The following is a 13,334-nucleotide window of genomic DNA, read 5'->3' on the forward strand; positions in this document are numbered from 1 at the left end:
AGTATGTGGCTTGGAATAGTCCTTTTTGTAATAAAAATACAAATATCACTGAAGCACAATAGCAGGGATACAGTGTCAGCATTGTAAGCTTCTTCAGGTATTAGAGTCTAGTGGGTTTCCAGATCATTCTGTAGAGCCCATAGCTTTTTGGTTACCACCCATGGGTGAGTCAGCTCACAGGAGTCATGGTCTCTTGTTGACACCTGTACCAGAGTAACTCCATTTTATCTGATTTACATACTAACGCAAGGACATTTACATATTTATACATGTGCCCACTCTGAGCCCTCCATTATTCATAATGACATCACCTTCTTTGTCACCCCCAGCTTAAACATGAATACACAGTCTACGTTTAAGCACTAGTCTCTTATAGTATCCATGTTCCTTTAGACTCTGCCATCTTCTTAGTCCCATGCTCTCTGTTGTCTTTCTATAATAATTATCTTTGTTAAGCACGTCTTTCGTCCCTCTTCATGGAGACTCCTTTAAAGCCATCTCAGTTTATGCAGAATGTCTTACTTCACTCCTGCTCTTCTGCTGCACACAGAATGCTAGGCGGGCAAGCCGGTTTCTGCAAACATTTTGTAGGCTCCCCCCTACAGTGAGGCTTTTGCTGCTACTGTTGAGACGTTTGTTGCTGCAGTTAAATATCTATCTTTCATGGATGAGCTCCTCCCACCCGCATATTTTTTACTTCACGATTATTGCTTGTGTTCATGGTGCTGGAGGTTAAACCCAGGATCCGGCATGTGCTAGACACGCGCTCTGTCGTTGAACTCCAGAACATTCTGTTTGGTTTTTTGTTCTGAAGCGGTATCTTATGAACTTACTGAGCCTGGTTTTTGATGCGCTGCAGTCCAGGCCTTGTAGTTGAAATTCTCCTGTAGCCGTGGAGCTTGCTGACACTGCAAAGCAGTGGGGGTTCTGGGTACCGGTGGGCCTCACTCATGCTAGGCTAGTGCTCTGTCACTGAGCTGTGCTCTCTGCCCGGTAGCATCTTCCGATTGGTGTTTTGCAGCTCCAGTGTGCTTGCTCTAGTTCTCAGTTTCGTATTATTTATTTTCCTGGAAACTTGCGTTTCTTGACTCTGAAAATTCATATTTTTCATCTGCTTTCAAAATACACATCCTTAGCACTGTATATTATCTAAAATCCTTCTTAAACTCCAACGGGGCCTGTATCAATGTATTGCCTACCCTCTCCGACTATTAAATGATCTTTCCTTACCAGTGCTCTGTTTTATTCCCACCAATTTGGTTTACTCCATCAGTGTCATCTCCCGAATTTTGCCAACTCTCTCTTTAGTATTTGTGATCTATTAAGCTATCCTGTTTTGAAAGCTTTGATTTTAGTTTTTAAAGTATCTGACATTTTGGAAATATCTTACTAATTGTTTATAAAGTATTGGGTAACATTCTTAGTTTAAAAAGATGTCATTATAATTCCACTAGCACGTTATACCTGGTGACTTTATCTGTCTCTCCCATCCCGATACTTGGAATTCCCGATGGGCATGCACAGCTGCTGTTGTGCCTGCAGACTTGCTCGCATGACCTGATCCTCATGTGTCTTATGCTTTGGGATTTCAAGCTTTTCTTCCACTTCTTTCGGAGAAATCCTGCAAGGCCTGAGCTGAAGATGAGTTCCTGTAACAGTTTGTCTTCATCAAGGCCCTGGGTGTAGCTCCTCTCTCACCAAGGTTCCTCCGGGTTAATATCTTGCTTGAGTTTTCTGGGACTGCACTGGTAGTGTTAACTTGACCATCCACTTTCCTAACCAGGACTTTAGGAGACCTCGGAACATTCCGACACAGAGGGCAGGCAGAAGCTGCCCCTGCTATTTCCATGTAGTTCCCATGGAAGATGTGGCCCTTCATTATTCTGGGTTTCTCTGAGGTCTCAGTTCCAATTTCCTATATTGCTTCAGTTCAAATGTGGGCCTCGAAGTCCAAGGCCCTCAGTCATCAAGACTGTCAAACACCCACAGGGCAGGCATAGATGCATCTCAACACCTGATTCCCAGCTCTTAACAGCTCAACTGTGTGCTTACCTTCCTGTGGTTAATAAAATCACCTATTAAAAAGATGTTTATTATCTTTCATCTAGTTCTGCCAGGCACCTTGGTCTAAGTCTTTATTCAAACAGGAGTTTATCATTAATAGTGGTGATGAAGAAACCAAGGCCCAGAAAACTGATTATAAAAGGATAGGGAGAAGTGGAGACTGAGGCTGAGCTCAGGAAGTGCCTGCTCACCTCATCCATCACGCCGAATGATAATGCCTCACTTCTGGGAGCTGGCATGTGTTCTATCACTCCTAATAACTCTTGAGGCGTTTCTGAAATTGGAAGTAAATTTCCCCCCAAATCCTGATAACTTGTTAAATAAGGTGAGATTAAATCACTGCCACAAGGTCATTTGGTGTGTTACAGCCGTGAGACAAGAAGCCCGCATCTCTGATTTTCAAGGCTGTGGTGACAAGGGTCAGAAATTTAGTACGGACTCTTTCTTCAAGGACCTCCTGGCTTCTGCACCTGGATGGGTAAGTGCTGAGCATGAGGAATAGCCACCGGTAGTAATTAGACAGATGACTTCAGGACTGGGATATGCGGAACACGAAAAGTTCCAGGAGGTTCTCACCAACAAAGTCTCAGGTTCCCGAACATCTACTGCACACCAGGAAAACAGCTGGAAATGTGCACACACTCATTAGTTAGGAACCCTCAAAAAAGTGGACCTGTTTGCATTTTAAAAGGAATCTGAGAAGTACTGGAGACTATTGCAATTAGGAAACTCTTAGAATGGGTGAAACAACTTAATTTTGTGGGTACTATATCTAAAAACAGATTAGGAAGTTCAATATTCCTCTCTCGAACAAGCCAATATTAACAGACCAAATGCTACCCCCAGCCCACAAACTATACAATAACCCAGGGCTACAGGCTGTGGTTTCTTGGAATCACCAAAGAATCCTAAGCTCCTTGTGAAACTGAGATATTATGAGCATTCCAGATATTTCTTCAGTTTAATCACGTTTTCAAATGTAGTTCACTAGTCACAGTGACCTCCCCCCACCCCCAATTTAAGGAAGGCCTAGGTTTCCAACTTCCTGAAGAGGGCGCTATTGACATGGTCAACCATTCTAATTCTCCTGAAGAGGGGTTCATAAACACAGCTTCTGCTTAAGGATATTTGGGAGTTGGATTTAAACTTAAACTCCAAGCAGACTAATAACTATTAAGCTATTTAATACTTTTAAAACCAGCGTCTCTGATGGCTTATTTAACACAGAAGTCCGTTCACTCTCCTTCCCTCCCCCTTTTGTTATTTGATGAACAATTCCTCTTCTGGTCTGTATTAACAATGGTGCTTGGAACATGACATCGATAACACACTGTATGCCCTGTTGTGCTACATGTTGAATGATTTGTGTGTCTTTGAGAAAGTCCAGCAACTCTTCTTAATCTGGTAACCCGGAGGCGTCTGTAATTTACTCCCATAGTTCCTTGCCATAACATATTTCATGTCAAGGAGAGTCTTTTTTTTTTAACTCTTAATAGAGATATTTTCAAACAAAGACAAAGGGCAAAGAGGACCTTCCTAGGGTATTAAGTGAGAGCATAACCGTAGCTTGTTTTTTTTTTTTCTTTTATATTATTATGAGGCAATTGATGATTGCCTGGGGCTTTGCCGGTGATGAACCAGGCTTTTAATAAGTTTCGGTGAGAACAGAGTTCGTGGGGATAAGTTAATTAATTGCTCTGTTGTGTGAAAGCTTGGGGAGATGGCACTTTATTCTTACTGTGCAGCCTGATCATAAAACAGCACATAATTCTATACCACTCCAGTGCTTACCGGGAAACCCATTCAGAAACATTTCACCCTTCTTAAACAGACACCGTTAATAACCTTGCTAAGCCACAAGTGAAATACGCTGCTGATTGCTTCCCCCAAACGGCAAAGAAAAGAAATCTGTCCTTTGGGCAACTCTACCATCCTGCATCTACTATTGCTTACAAATTCTTTCAGATAACTGGCAGACACCTCCCCGTTGATTACCTTTAATCTCCGGGTTGGCAAAGGGCTCTTTATTCTCTCTGTCACTTGGTTGATTTCAAGCCAGAGCTCTCCATCCCACTGGACTCTGCCCATGTGGGAAAATGAAAGCATCACTTCATAGAGCAATGGGGTTTTCTCCTGATGGCTACAATTTACATGCCAGGAGCCCTCTAAGCCCTCCAGCACTTTCTTGATGCTAGGAAGGGAGAAAAAAAAATCAAACAGTTTCTTAGAGTCTGGAATGCTTTCCCTGGCAATTGACAACAGAGTTCAAGTCAAGTTTGCGATTTGGACTCAGGCTTCGGCTTTCCTTATGCATTTTTAACTCTTTGAAAGATGGGTTGGAGACAATGTGCCAAGTCCTTCCTGCTCTGTTTTGCTTTATGCTGGCTGAATTTTTAAAAATCTTCACTGTTAGCATTGGTTTGTAGATTTATTTTTAAAAATCCGGACAAATAAAACTACCCCTCAGAGTCTTACTGCTTTTATACATTTGTTGCAAGTTTTTTTGGCAATTAAAAATTATTTGTAGTATAAAGCAACTACCTTTGTGTGGTTAACCAGCTTCCTGTTCTATTGCAAATTTAATATTTTATTTTCATATGTGTTATAGTGTGGACTTCACACCCCTAGCAGACTGTATTAAGTATAGTACATGTGATCACTCAGAAATTAGGCATTTCTTTCCCTCATTTCTAAAAAGAAAACAAACACTCTTTAGAGGTGACTTTTCATATAAGGAGACTAGCCCAATGTCTGGCACATAAGCACTCATCAGATATTTAATTTTTTTCTCCCTGGATCTCATTCAACTTCATTTATAGTTACTAATCGGCCCATCTTGTACCATAGGATGAATCTATTGGAAAATAATCATGTGAACAAGTAAAATTCATGTTCAAAATATTTGTGTGCTTTCCAATATCATTATAACTTGAGATAAATTAGACCAGGTCAAATGACCACTAAGAGTAACTCAGTGAAGCCTTGTTTCCGGGAGTTTTGCTGTGGAGTCGCGTCCACTGGCTTTAGATAGGCAGTTACCCACCTTCAGGCCCCCTTTGTGGAAATCGTCTGTAACAATGCACCATCTACCTCTGTTTCTCCCTCCATGTTCCTTGCTGTTTGCCTTCCGTGTACTATGGAACAGGCTTAATTTCTTAGATCTTGGACTTGCTCCCAAGTTGCCTTTGCATTGCTGGACAGGGCCTGCATGGAGAGCAGGTTCCTTTCTCATGGGAGTTGTTCTAGAAATGTCAGGGAGCCCTTCTCTTTCTGCTATTCTTGATCAGAGCAGTCAGAATATGAGGACTTCTGGGACTCACTGGGCGATAGGCTTCTTCAGTCTCCTGGGCACACAATGGGCTTGCTTCTCACAGCCCAGGCTCCTGTGGTTTTATGTCTCCAGGGTGATACAATACTTCCCTTTAGAGTTTCACTACTGGGTTTTTCTAATCCACTTTTGCCCTTGACTGACTGATAACAGATCAGTATTTCCACGATGACCTAAGACTCCACGAAGGGTAGATTATGATGAAGGTGTTTTATAGAGCTTTAGAATTGCAGGATAGGAAGACCTTGTAATTCATCCAGTCACATTTTCATTCATTCTCTCTCTCTCTCTCTCTCTCTCTCTCTCTCTCTCTCTCTCTCTCTCTCTCTCTTCTTTTTTTTTGCAGGAAAAGGAGAGTGTGAAGGCTGATGAGATCCACTGTGGACACAGGACCCTCATCACATAACTTAGACCTTGTCTATCGCATGTGGCAGATCAGCCTTAGGAAGGTCAGGTTTAAAGTCATGTCAGGACTTCCTTGTTGAGGAACTCACCCCTCTCAGTTAAACCCATCTTAGCCCACAAAGCAGAAATGTGTTTTGATAGCCAAGAAGCTTATAATATTGTGTCTGACTGTCCCACTGTCCCCCCAGAACTGCCAATCTTAGCTCCTGCCTTTCGTGGGACAGCCAGCTAAAGCTTTATGCTGTCCATCGCTCTTTCTCTCTTCCTCCCAGCACCCTACTCCTTCCAGCTGTTCTGCTCAGTTCAATAATCTAGCAATTGATCACGAATTCTGGTAGACTCTATGTACACCTTCTGAGCTGTCGCTCAGTCTCTCTGTGGTGGAAACGAAAGCTGACATTTGTTTTAGTCTGACATGGCTTCACCCGCATTGCAGTTGAAACTTAGGAGCTATGGAATAGGCAGGAGTTTGTTCAAGATCCTGGGAGCAGCAATGCATCAGGTGATATGAGCCTTCTGGTAAACACAGCACCAGAAGAGGTGAGGGGAAGGGACTCACATTCTGCTATGAGGACCTGGACTCCCTTTGAAATGGTAAAGTCTTAAGGTAGATTCATCATAAATCTATGACGCAGGCTCTAAGGTAAGCACTAAAGAGTTTTCCAAAGAAGTATAATTTATTTGTTATTTGTTTGTTAGGACAAAATATGGTTGGGTCATATGCTAAATGCTCTTTCAGAAGAAAGGAAGGCAGAGGATGAGTGAGCCAAAGAAAAGGAAAAGCAAAGAATGAGAACGGTGGGTTTAAAGCAGTTACAGAGGTGATATGAATACAATTATATCAGCCATCGCTTTAAATATGTAGCCTGAATATAATGATTAAAAAGCAGGGACTGATGACTGGGTAGAAGTGAAATCCATTTCTACCTCCAGGCTTATGTAGACTGAAAGGAGGGGAACACAGAAAACAAAGCTAAGAGGCTGCCTCAGTCCCAAACGTTGGACAATGTCATCTAGTGGAGGGTCACAGATCCCGAGGAAGCTTTTGTCTTGGACTTTCCATTAAGAGAGAACCAGCCGTCTTCTCGTGTTTGCCACAGTCAACGGCACCTCACATTTGATGCTGCTCTTGTTTGGAATCAGCCACTTTCCCTGTCTCTTGACTCTTAAGGTCTGATTTGCTTTATCTGAAGTTATGTCACTCAGAAGCCCATTTGGAAAGTCATTGCACAGCCCCTGTGTTTTACCGACCTATTTTTTGTAGAGGAAATATAAAATTACCACAGTTTTTCTTCACCACATTGTTGGTTGCAAGCCTTCTTTGTATTGGAATGACTTCCATGGATTTGAAAGTGTTCATACACCTTCTCTTCCCTTCTGGTTTGAGGGAAGGGACTCTCTCTTTTTTTAACCTCTTTTTTTTTAATTTAAATTAGAAACAAGCTTGCTTCATATGTCAATCCCAGTTCCCTCTCACTCCCATCCCCCCCATTCCCCTAACCCTCCCAACCACCCACCCAATCCCTACTCCACTCTCCAGGGAGGGTGAGGCCCTCCAAAGTCTGTCATATTATCCCAGGGCAGGGCCTAGGCCCTCCCCCATTGTACAGGCTGAGAGAGCATCCCTTCATGTGGTATGGGCTCCCAAAGTCCATTTAGATGACAAGGATAAATACTGATCTATTGCCTGAGGCCCCAAAGAATGCTGTGACCTCCTCACTGACACCCACATTCAGGGGGTCTTGATCAGTTCCATGCTGGCCTCTGAGGTTCATGAGGTCCCCCTTGTTCAGGTCAACTGTTTGTGTGGGTTCCACTCACCTGGTATTGACCCCTTTGCTCATCACTCCTCCCTCTCTGCAACTGGGTTCTAGGAGTTAAGTTCAGTGTTTAGCTGTGGGTGTCTGCCTCTGCTTCTTCAGCCACTGGATGAAGGCTCTAGGATGGCATACTAGGTTAGTCATCAGTCACATTATCTGGGAAGGGTATTTAAAGTAGCCTCTCCACTATTGGTTAGATTGCCAGTTGGTGTCATCCTTGTAGATCTCTGGAAATCTCACTAGTGTCATATCTCTCCTCATTCCTTCTCCTTCTTGAAGGGATAAAAGAGCTTCTTGTACCTCTCTGGAGAAGGAAGGAAAACATCTCAAACTTTGCAGATGAAACTCACTAGGATGCATAACATGTATATTTTGGGGCAAAAGAGTCTAGACTTAGGGTCTTCTTTTAAACATGAAGCTCTCTGGGTGAGATCTGTGGATTTCTTTATTGTCTCAGTTTTGACCATGGTCTAGCCTGGAGTGTTCACCTAGGAGGCCCATGTCTGTGCTAGAGAGAGCCCCTCCCGTTAGCAGTCAAGGACAGCTTTCGTCTGTTCCAGCTCTGCACTACGAACTTCCCTGTTGCACAGTCTTCTATCCAGTGACATGATTTAGAGTGGGTGATGATGAACGTTTGTTAGGAACAAAGCGAAGGAAGAACGAGAGGCCCCGCCCCCTCTCTGCCTTCCTGATGTTTCTGTTTTCAATTTCCCTTCCTGCTACAATCTTGGTGCATGTCAGGACAAGGCTGGTGTTAACCCAAGTTCCCCACCCTCCCCCTTTCCTTTCCCAACAGGCTAGGTTGAGTAGCAAATATCTGACTTGCACTCTTCTCCACGGTGCAACAAGCTGGTTTACGTTGTGTTTCACATGCAGTGGGATATGCTTCAGTTACAGAAGACATTCTGAAGAGGCCTTCACTTTAATAAAGGTAAAAATAAAATCCTTTTTACCTTAGTAGGGCCAAGAATCCTAACCTGAAGAAGGTATTCTATGAAATGGTTTGAAAAGTAGGGGGAGGAATTCCTTTCCCTCAGTTTTTTTTCCTTGCAACAACTCTAGGCAAATTCCTCAGAAATCAGATTGGCAAAGGAAAAGATAGGGTGGGCTGGACCCTGGGACCTAGGCTTGCTGAATGTGTGCCATCCCCTTGCCACATAGCACAAACTGGTGCCAACAGCAGAAATAGAGATCTAAGTCAGAAGTGCAATGCAGACACAGACAGTCAGCAGCTCAATTAAACTGGTTAGTCCACAAATAACCTAGAAACAGCAAGGTTGCCAAATACCCGCCAGCCCCCCAAAAGCTTTACAAGGGAGAATGATAACTGGGTTTTTTTGTAGCCATATACTGTCGCAATTTAATGATGGATTGTAGACATGGGATTTGGGCATTAGGCTGCAGCAAATATGATTCTACACTTATTTTCTTTTCATCAAAAAAATACAAAAACTTATAGCTATATGACGCTGTGCCCCAAAGATAAAGATTGCCAAAGAAAGATGTGAGTGGCAGTTTCTCTACTTTTCTTTTCCTTTGGGTACAGGGCACATGTCCTGTAATTGTCATAATGTGTGCTATCTTTTGCTGTGTTTTAGATGTATTATTGTACGTATTGGGGTGTTTACAATGGAATATAAGACTGCCTTCTGTGACATAAGTATCTAATTCTATAACACACCCTAATCTCTATCAGTGTCATTTAAAAATTGCAAATTAAACATATTATTTCATAAACTAGAAGTACAATCACTTGGTGTCATAAATATGAAGGTAACATGTTATTTATATAGTCATGATGTCAGGAAGATATTATTTAAGTGCTTAATGGGATCAGAGGCTTAGCACATTGGAAATATATTTTTTCTGTATGTTTCCTGTGTCTGTTTTACTCAGTTTAATCATTTTAATTGCAATTTCTTTTTTTATTTTTTAAAACAGGACTGTAACTCTTAGATGCTATTAATTTTTTTTAATATTGGCAAGCTAAGAAATAACAGGTAAGTTTGTAGGAGTGAAGTCATCAATTCTGTCTTCTTTGTCCCTGTCTTCATCTGTCTTTCTCTCTCCTTTGCCCCTTTCCTTCCCCCTCTGCCTTTATATTCTGTATTGTTTCATCTTTATTCATTTCACCAAGTTCTGAACACTGAGGCAGAGGAAAAACTGTGACCATGATCTTGCTGGATACATATTATTTTATAAAATATTAAAAATGCTGCAAGGATCTACAGAGCATTTTCTGAAGTTTTCTAATTGTGGCAATGAGTTGAGGGGTTAAATGATATGTGGAAACTAATTTCTCAGGAAGACTTTATTCTAAAGCAGAAGCACAGAAAGTTGGACAGATAGAAGAGACGTGCCAGTTTGAGGACTGGAATGCTGGTCAGTGCTTTGCTTTTGGTCGCATATGTGTGAACCCTCATTGGTGCAAACAGGGGATGATTTACAGAGTGGGTTTCTCTCCATGGTGGCAGTCATTCAACCCTCGACAATGGAATGATTGATGGCAGCTGTGTTTTAGAAGGGGAAACTGAAATAGAGATTGGGTGGGGCTACATAAAAAGATAAGGAGCTATGAGGTTCCCATCTGCCTGGTGTTGTCAGGTGGGAGCAGCTTCTGGAACACTCTACATCTTCTCCTTCCAGGCATGGAGGGTCTGCAACCAGGAACACACACTAGCTACCTCTTGACTGCTTGATTTGGGCTAGTGAATCACTGATGTCTTTTAAGAGTGAGTTTTACTAAGATTTCAAAAAGAAAAAAACAAGTCATCTCATAAGTTAGTGGTTTGCATGTTAAATTTAACAACCAGAAGTCTAGTCCATAAACAGATCCTGAATTACAGAATTCACACTCATTGAAGGTTGTAATGGCAGCTTTCTCTTATCATTAGGACACCTAGATCACATCACATCTTCCACAACACAGATGCGTGAGCTGAAGTGGCCGGGAGGGAGGGGTTGGTTTGTAGAATCCATCCCCAGGGCTAGGAAAGGATAGAACTGGGGTTCTCTCTCCTCCCCTCCTCTCTCTTTCTCCCTTTCTTTTTTATTGTGGCAAAACATTCATAATACAGTTTGCAATTTTAACTATTCTTAGTGTACAATTTAGGTATGCTAAGTCCATTCACAATTTTATCTAGCCATCACCACTATTAGTTTCTCATGATTTGTTTTTGTTTTTGCTTTTGTTTGTTTGTTTCAGCATCCTAAACAGGAAATCTGTACCCATGAAGAAAGAACTCTCTTCTCCTCCCCTTTAGACGGTGACCTCATGGAACCTGAGGAGAAAGTCCTAGGTTTAGACTCCAAGCTTCCTAGGTTTAAACTTTCCAACAGGGTCACCATTTTCTCCTTCAATGCACATTTAAATTAAAGCTAGATCCTGTTGCATTCTCCTTATGCTGGGCTTTATGATTAGGTTTCTGAGTGATGTGGGAAGAGCAGCCATGGAATATTTCCAGAGAGGCAGGACTGTCTTTGGCTAAGGGAGAAGCCTGGAATGCAAGCTGAGCTCAAGCATAGCCCTCAGCCTGGCAAGTGCCTGCAGCTGACCCAACAGTGAAGCATAATGGTCAGTTTTCTCTGATGGGATGATGGATCGGTTTCTAAAACATGAGACTTTTTGTTGTTGTTGTTTTAAATATTTATTTCATTTTATGCATATGGGTGTTTGCCTGTATGTATATATGTGCACCATCTATGTGCGTGATGCCCACAGAGGCCAGGAGAGGACGTTAGATTCCAGAGACAGGAGGTTTGTGAACCAATGTTTGGGTGCTGGGAACTGAACTTGTATCCTATGTGAGAGCACCAAGTGCTCTTAACTACTTAACTCCACCTCCTAAAAATGAAACCTCTTTTTTTAAATCCTAATACATGTGGTCATCATGGATTTCAAGTTTAAAAGCCATTCACTGCTCTTGTCATAACCAACATGGAAAAAATGTATTACTTTATATTACATAATACCATGGGCTTGCCATTGTGCAAGCTTTATTTCTTACCTAATATTGAAACATTTTCTCTTGGAATTTAAGTCATGTTACTGTCTTCTTTGGCAAGATTACTGTTATACCTACCTGCTCTGTTAATATTTCATAGGTGCAAGCCTCAGAGCAGAAGAATGAAGTCGTTAAAAGGCACACTGAGAAAAAGTAGTAAAATGAATAAATGATAGAAAAAAGACTTCACACCTTTAATGTAGAAAGAATATTTACAAAGTAAACTCCCAAAAGAAGAAACTGAAGAAGAAGGAGGAGGAATGGAGATGTGTATGAAAAGGTGCTCATTGCAGCTAGGAATCAGTAAGAGGGCATTGCACACCGAGTAGACACAGTTAGGAATCAGTAAGGGGGCAATTCACACTGAGTGGGCACAACTAGGAATCAGTGAGGGGACAATTCACACGTGTAGACACAGGTAGGAATCATTCACACTGAGTAGACATTTTAGCAATGTGACTGATGGATGATGCCTGATTGGAAAGAGGGTGTGGGTAGGAGGATTCCTCACTGTAAACAGGGAGTCGGTTTGGTCTGTTACTCAGAAGAGTAGTGATGCAGTGTGCGGCAATATCTAATATTCAAGGGTTCCTTGATTCTGGGTGAGATTCGGTCCCAGTAAGCCCCCGAAGGTTAATATTGGAAGTAGAAGTGTGTTTAAGTAATTGGCCTGTGGACCATGCCAGCTTAGAGCACAGAGAGGAACAGGAACAGTTAGTGTACTTGGGACAATGATGATACCCAGAGTTTGCAATGATTTGCTAGCCCAGGCTAATATCAGAATTTTTGGTTTCTACTAGGTGCATATTGCTTTTCATCATCCTTAATTCAGAAAACCATTCCAAACCCTCTGACGTTGAAAACAGCCTGAATGCCTGTCATCCAGCATCACCATTTCTGTGAAAATAGTCACACTTCTTATGTACAAGCCCATGAATAGTTGCCCATTGTGACACTAGTTATAATAGAAAAATGGAAATCACATGAATATTCATTAATAATGAATTAGTTAAGTCCAAACAATGGAAACTTATATGATCATGAGAAAGTATGATGTCATATTATTGTATTCTGTGTGCAGATGTCCACAATAAAATGTAGAATGGAAAGGGCACTTTGGGAAGAAAACGTGTGGCTTAATCACACTTGTGCAGTGTGTGTTTATATGTGCTGTGTTATTTCAAGAATGGTATTCTCCAAATTGCTAATAGCAGTTCTATATGTGGCTAGATGGAGAAATTAGCTTCCTGTCCTATGCATTTATTTGTTTCTTGAGGTTTTTGAAGCACACATGTCTTTTATAATCTGTAGAAACAATAGAAATACTTGATTAAAGAATTAAATGGGGGCTGGAGAGATGGCTCAGAGGTTAACAGCACTGGCTGCTTTTTCAGAAGTTGGTTCAATTCCCAGCACCTACATGGCAGCTCCCAACTGTCAATAATTCCATTCCAGGGGATCCAATGCCCTCACATAGACATACACACAGGCAAAATGCAATGTACATAAGAAATAAAGAGGTATCATTGCAACTTTTTAAAAATTTTCACAAAGAAATTTTAATCTTGAAATTTTTACAACCAAAGAATGCAGAGGGGAACGAAGTTTTTAGTTGATATATCAACTAGCATTTCTGCATACTTTTAATGGAAGATGCCACCAGTTGATTTAATGTCATGTTCCAATGAAGGATATATGTTTGACTTGAAGAGG

At 41.6% G+C, this 13,334-nt stretch overlaps 1 long non-coding RNA gene across 1 annotated transcript in view; it reads left to right on the forward strand.

The window, feature by feature from the left end:
* Window positions 1-12,733, forward strand: part of LOC110342170 — a 76,115-nt gene extending 63,382 nt beyond the window's left edge. The window contains exons 2-6 of the long non-coding RNA XR_005874350.1: window positions 2,433-2,542; window positions 5,739-5,841; window positions 8,414-8,548; window positions 9,559-9,617; window positions 10,823-12,733. This is a non-coding gene — a long non-coding RNA (uncharacterized LOC110342170). The remainder of the gene's footprint in view (window positions 1-2,432; window positions 2,543-5,738; window positions 5,842-8,413; window positions 8,549-9,558; window positions 9,618-10,822) is intronic.
* Window positions 12,734-13,334: the final 601 nt, after the last annotated feature.

This window comes from Mesocricetus auratus, unplaced genomic scaffold (genome assembly GCF_017639785.1).
Source record: "Mesocricetus auratus isolate SY011 unplaced genomic scaffold, BCM_Maur_2.0 Super-Scaffold_100676, whole genome shotgun sequence".
NCBI lineage: Eukaryota > Metazoa > Chordata > Mammalia > Rodentia > Cricetidae > Mesocricetus > Mesocricetus auratus.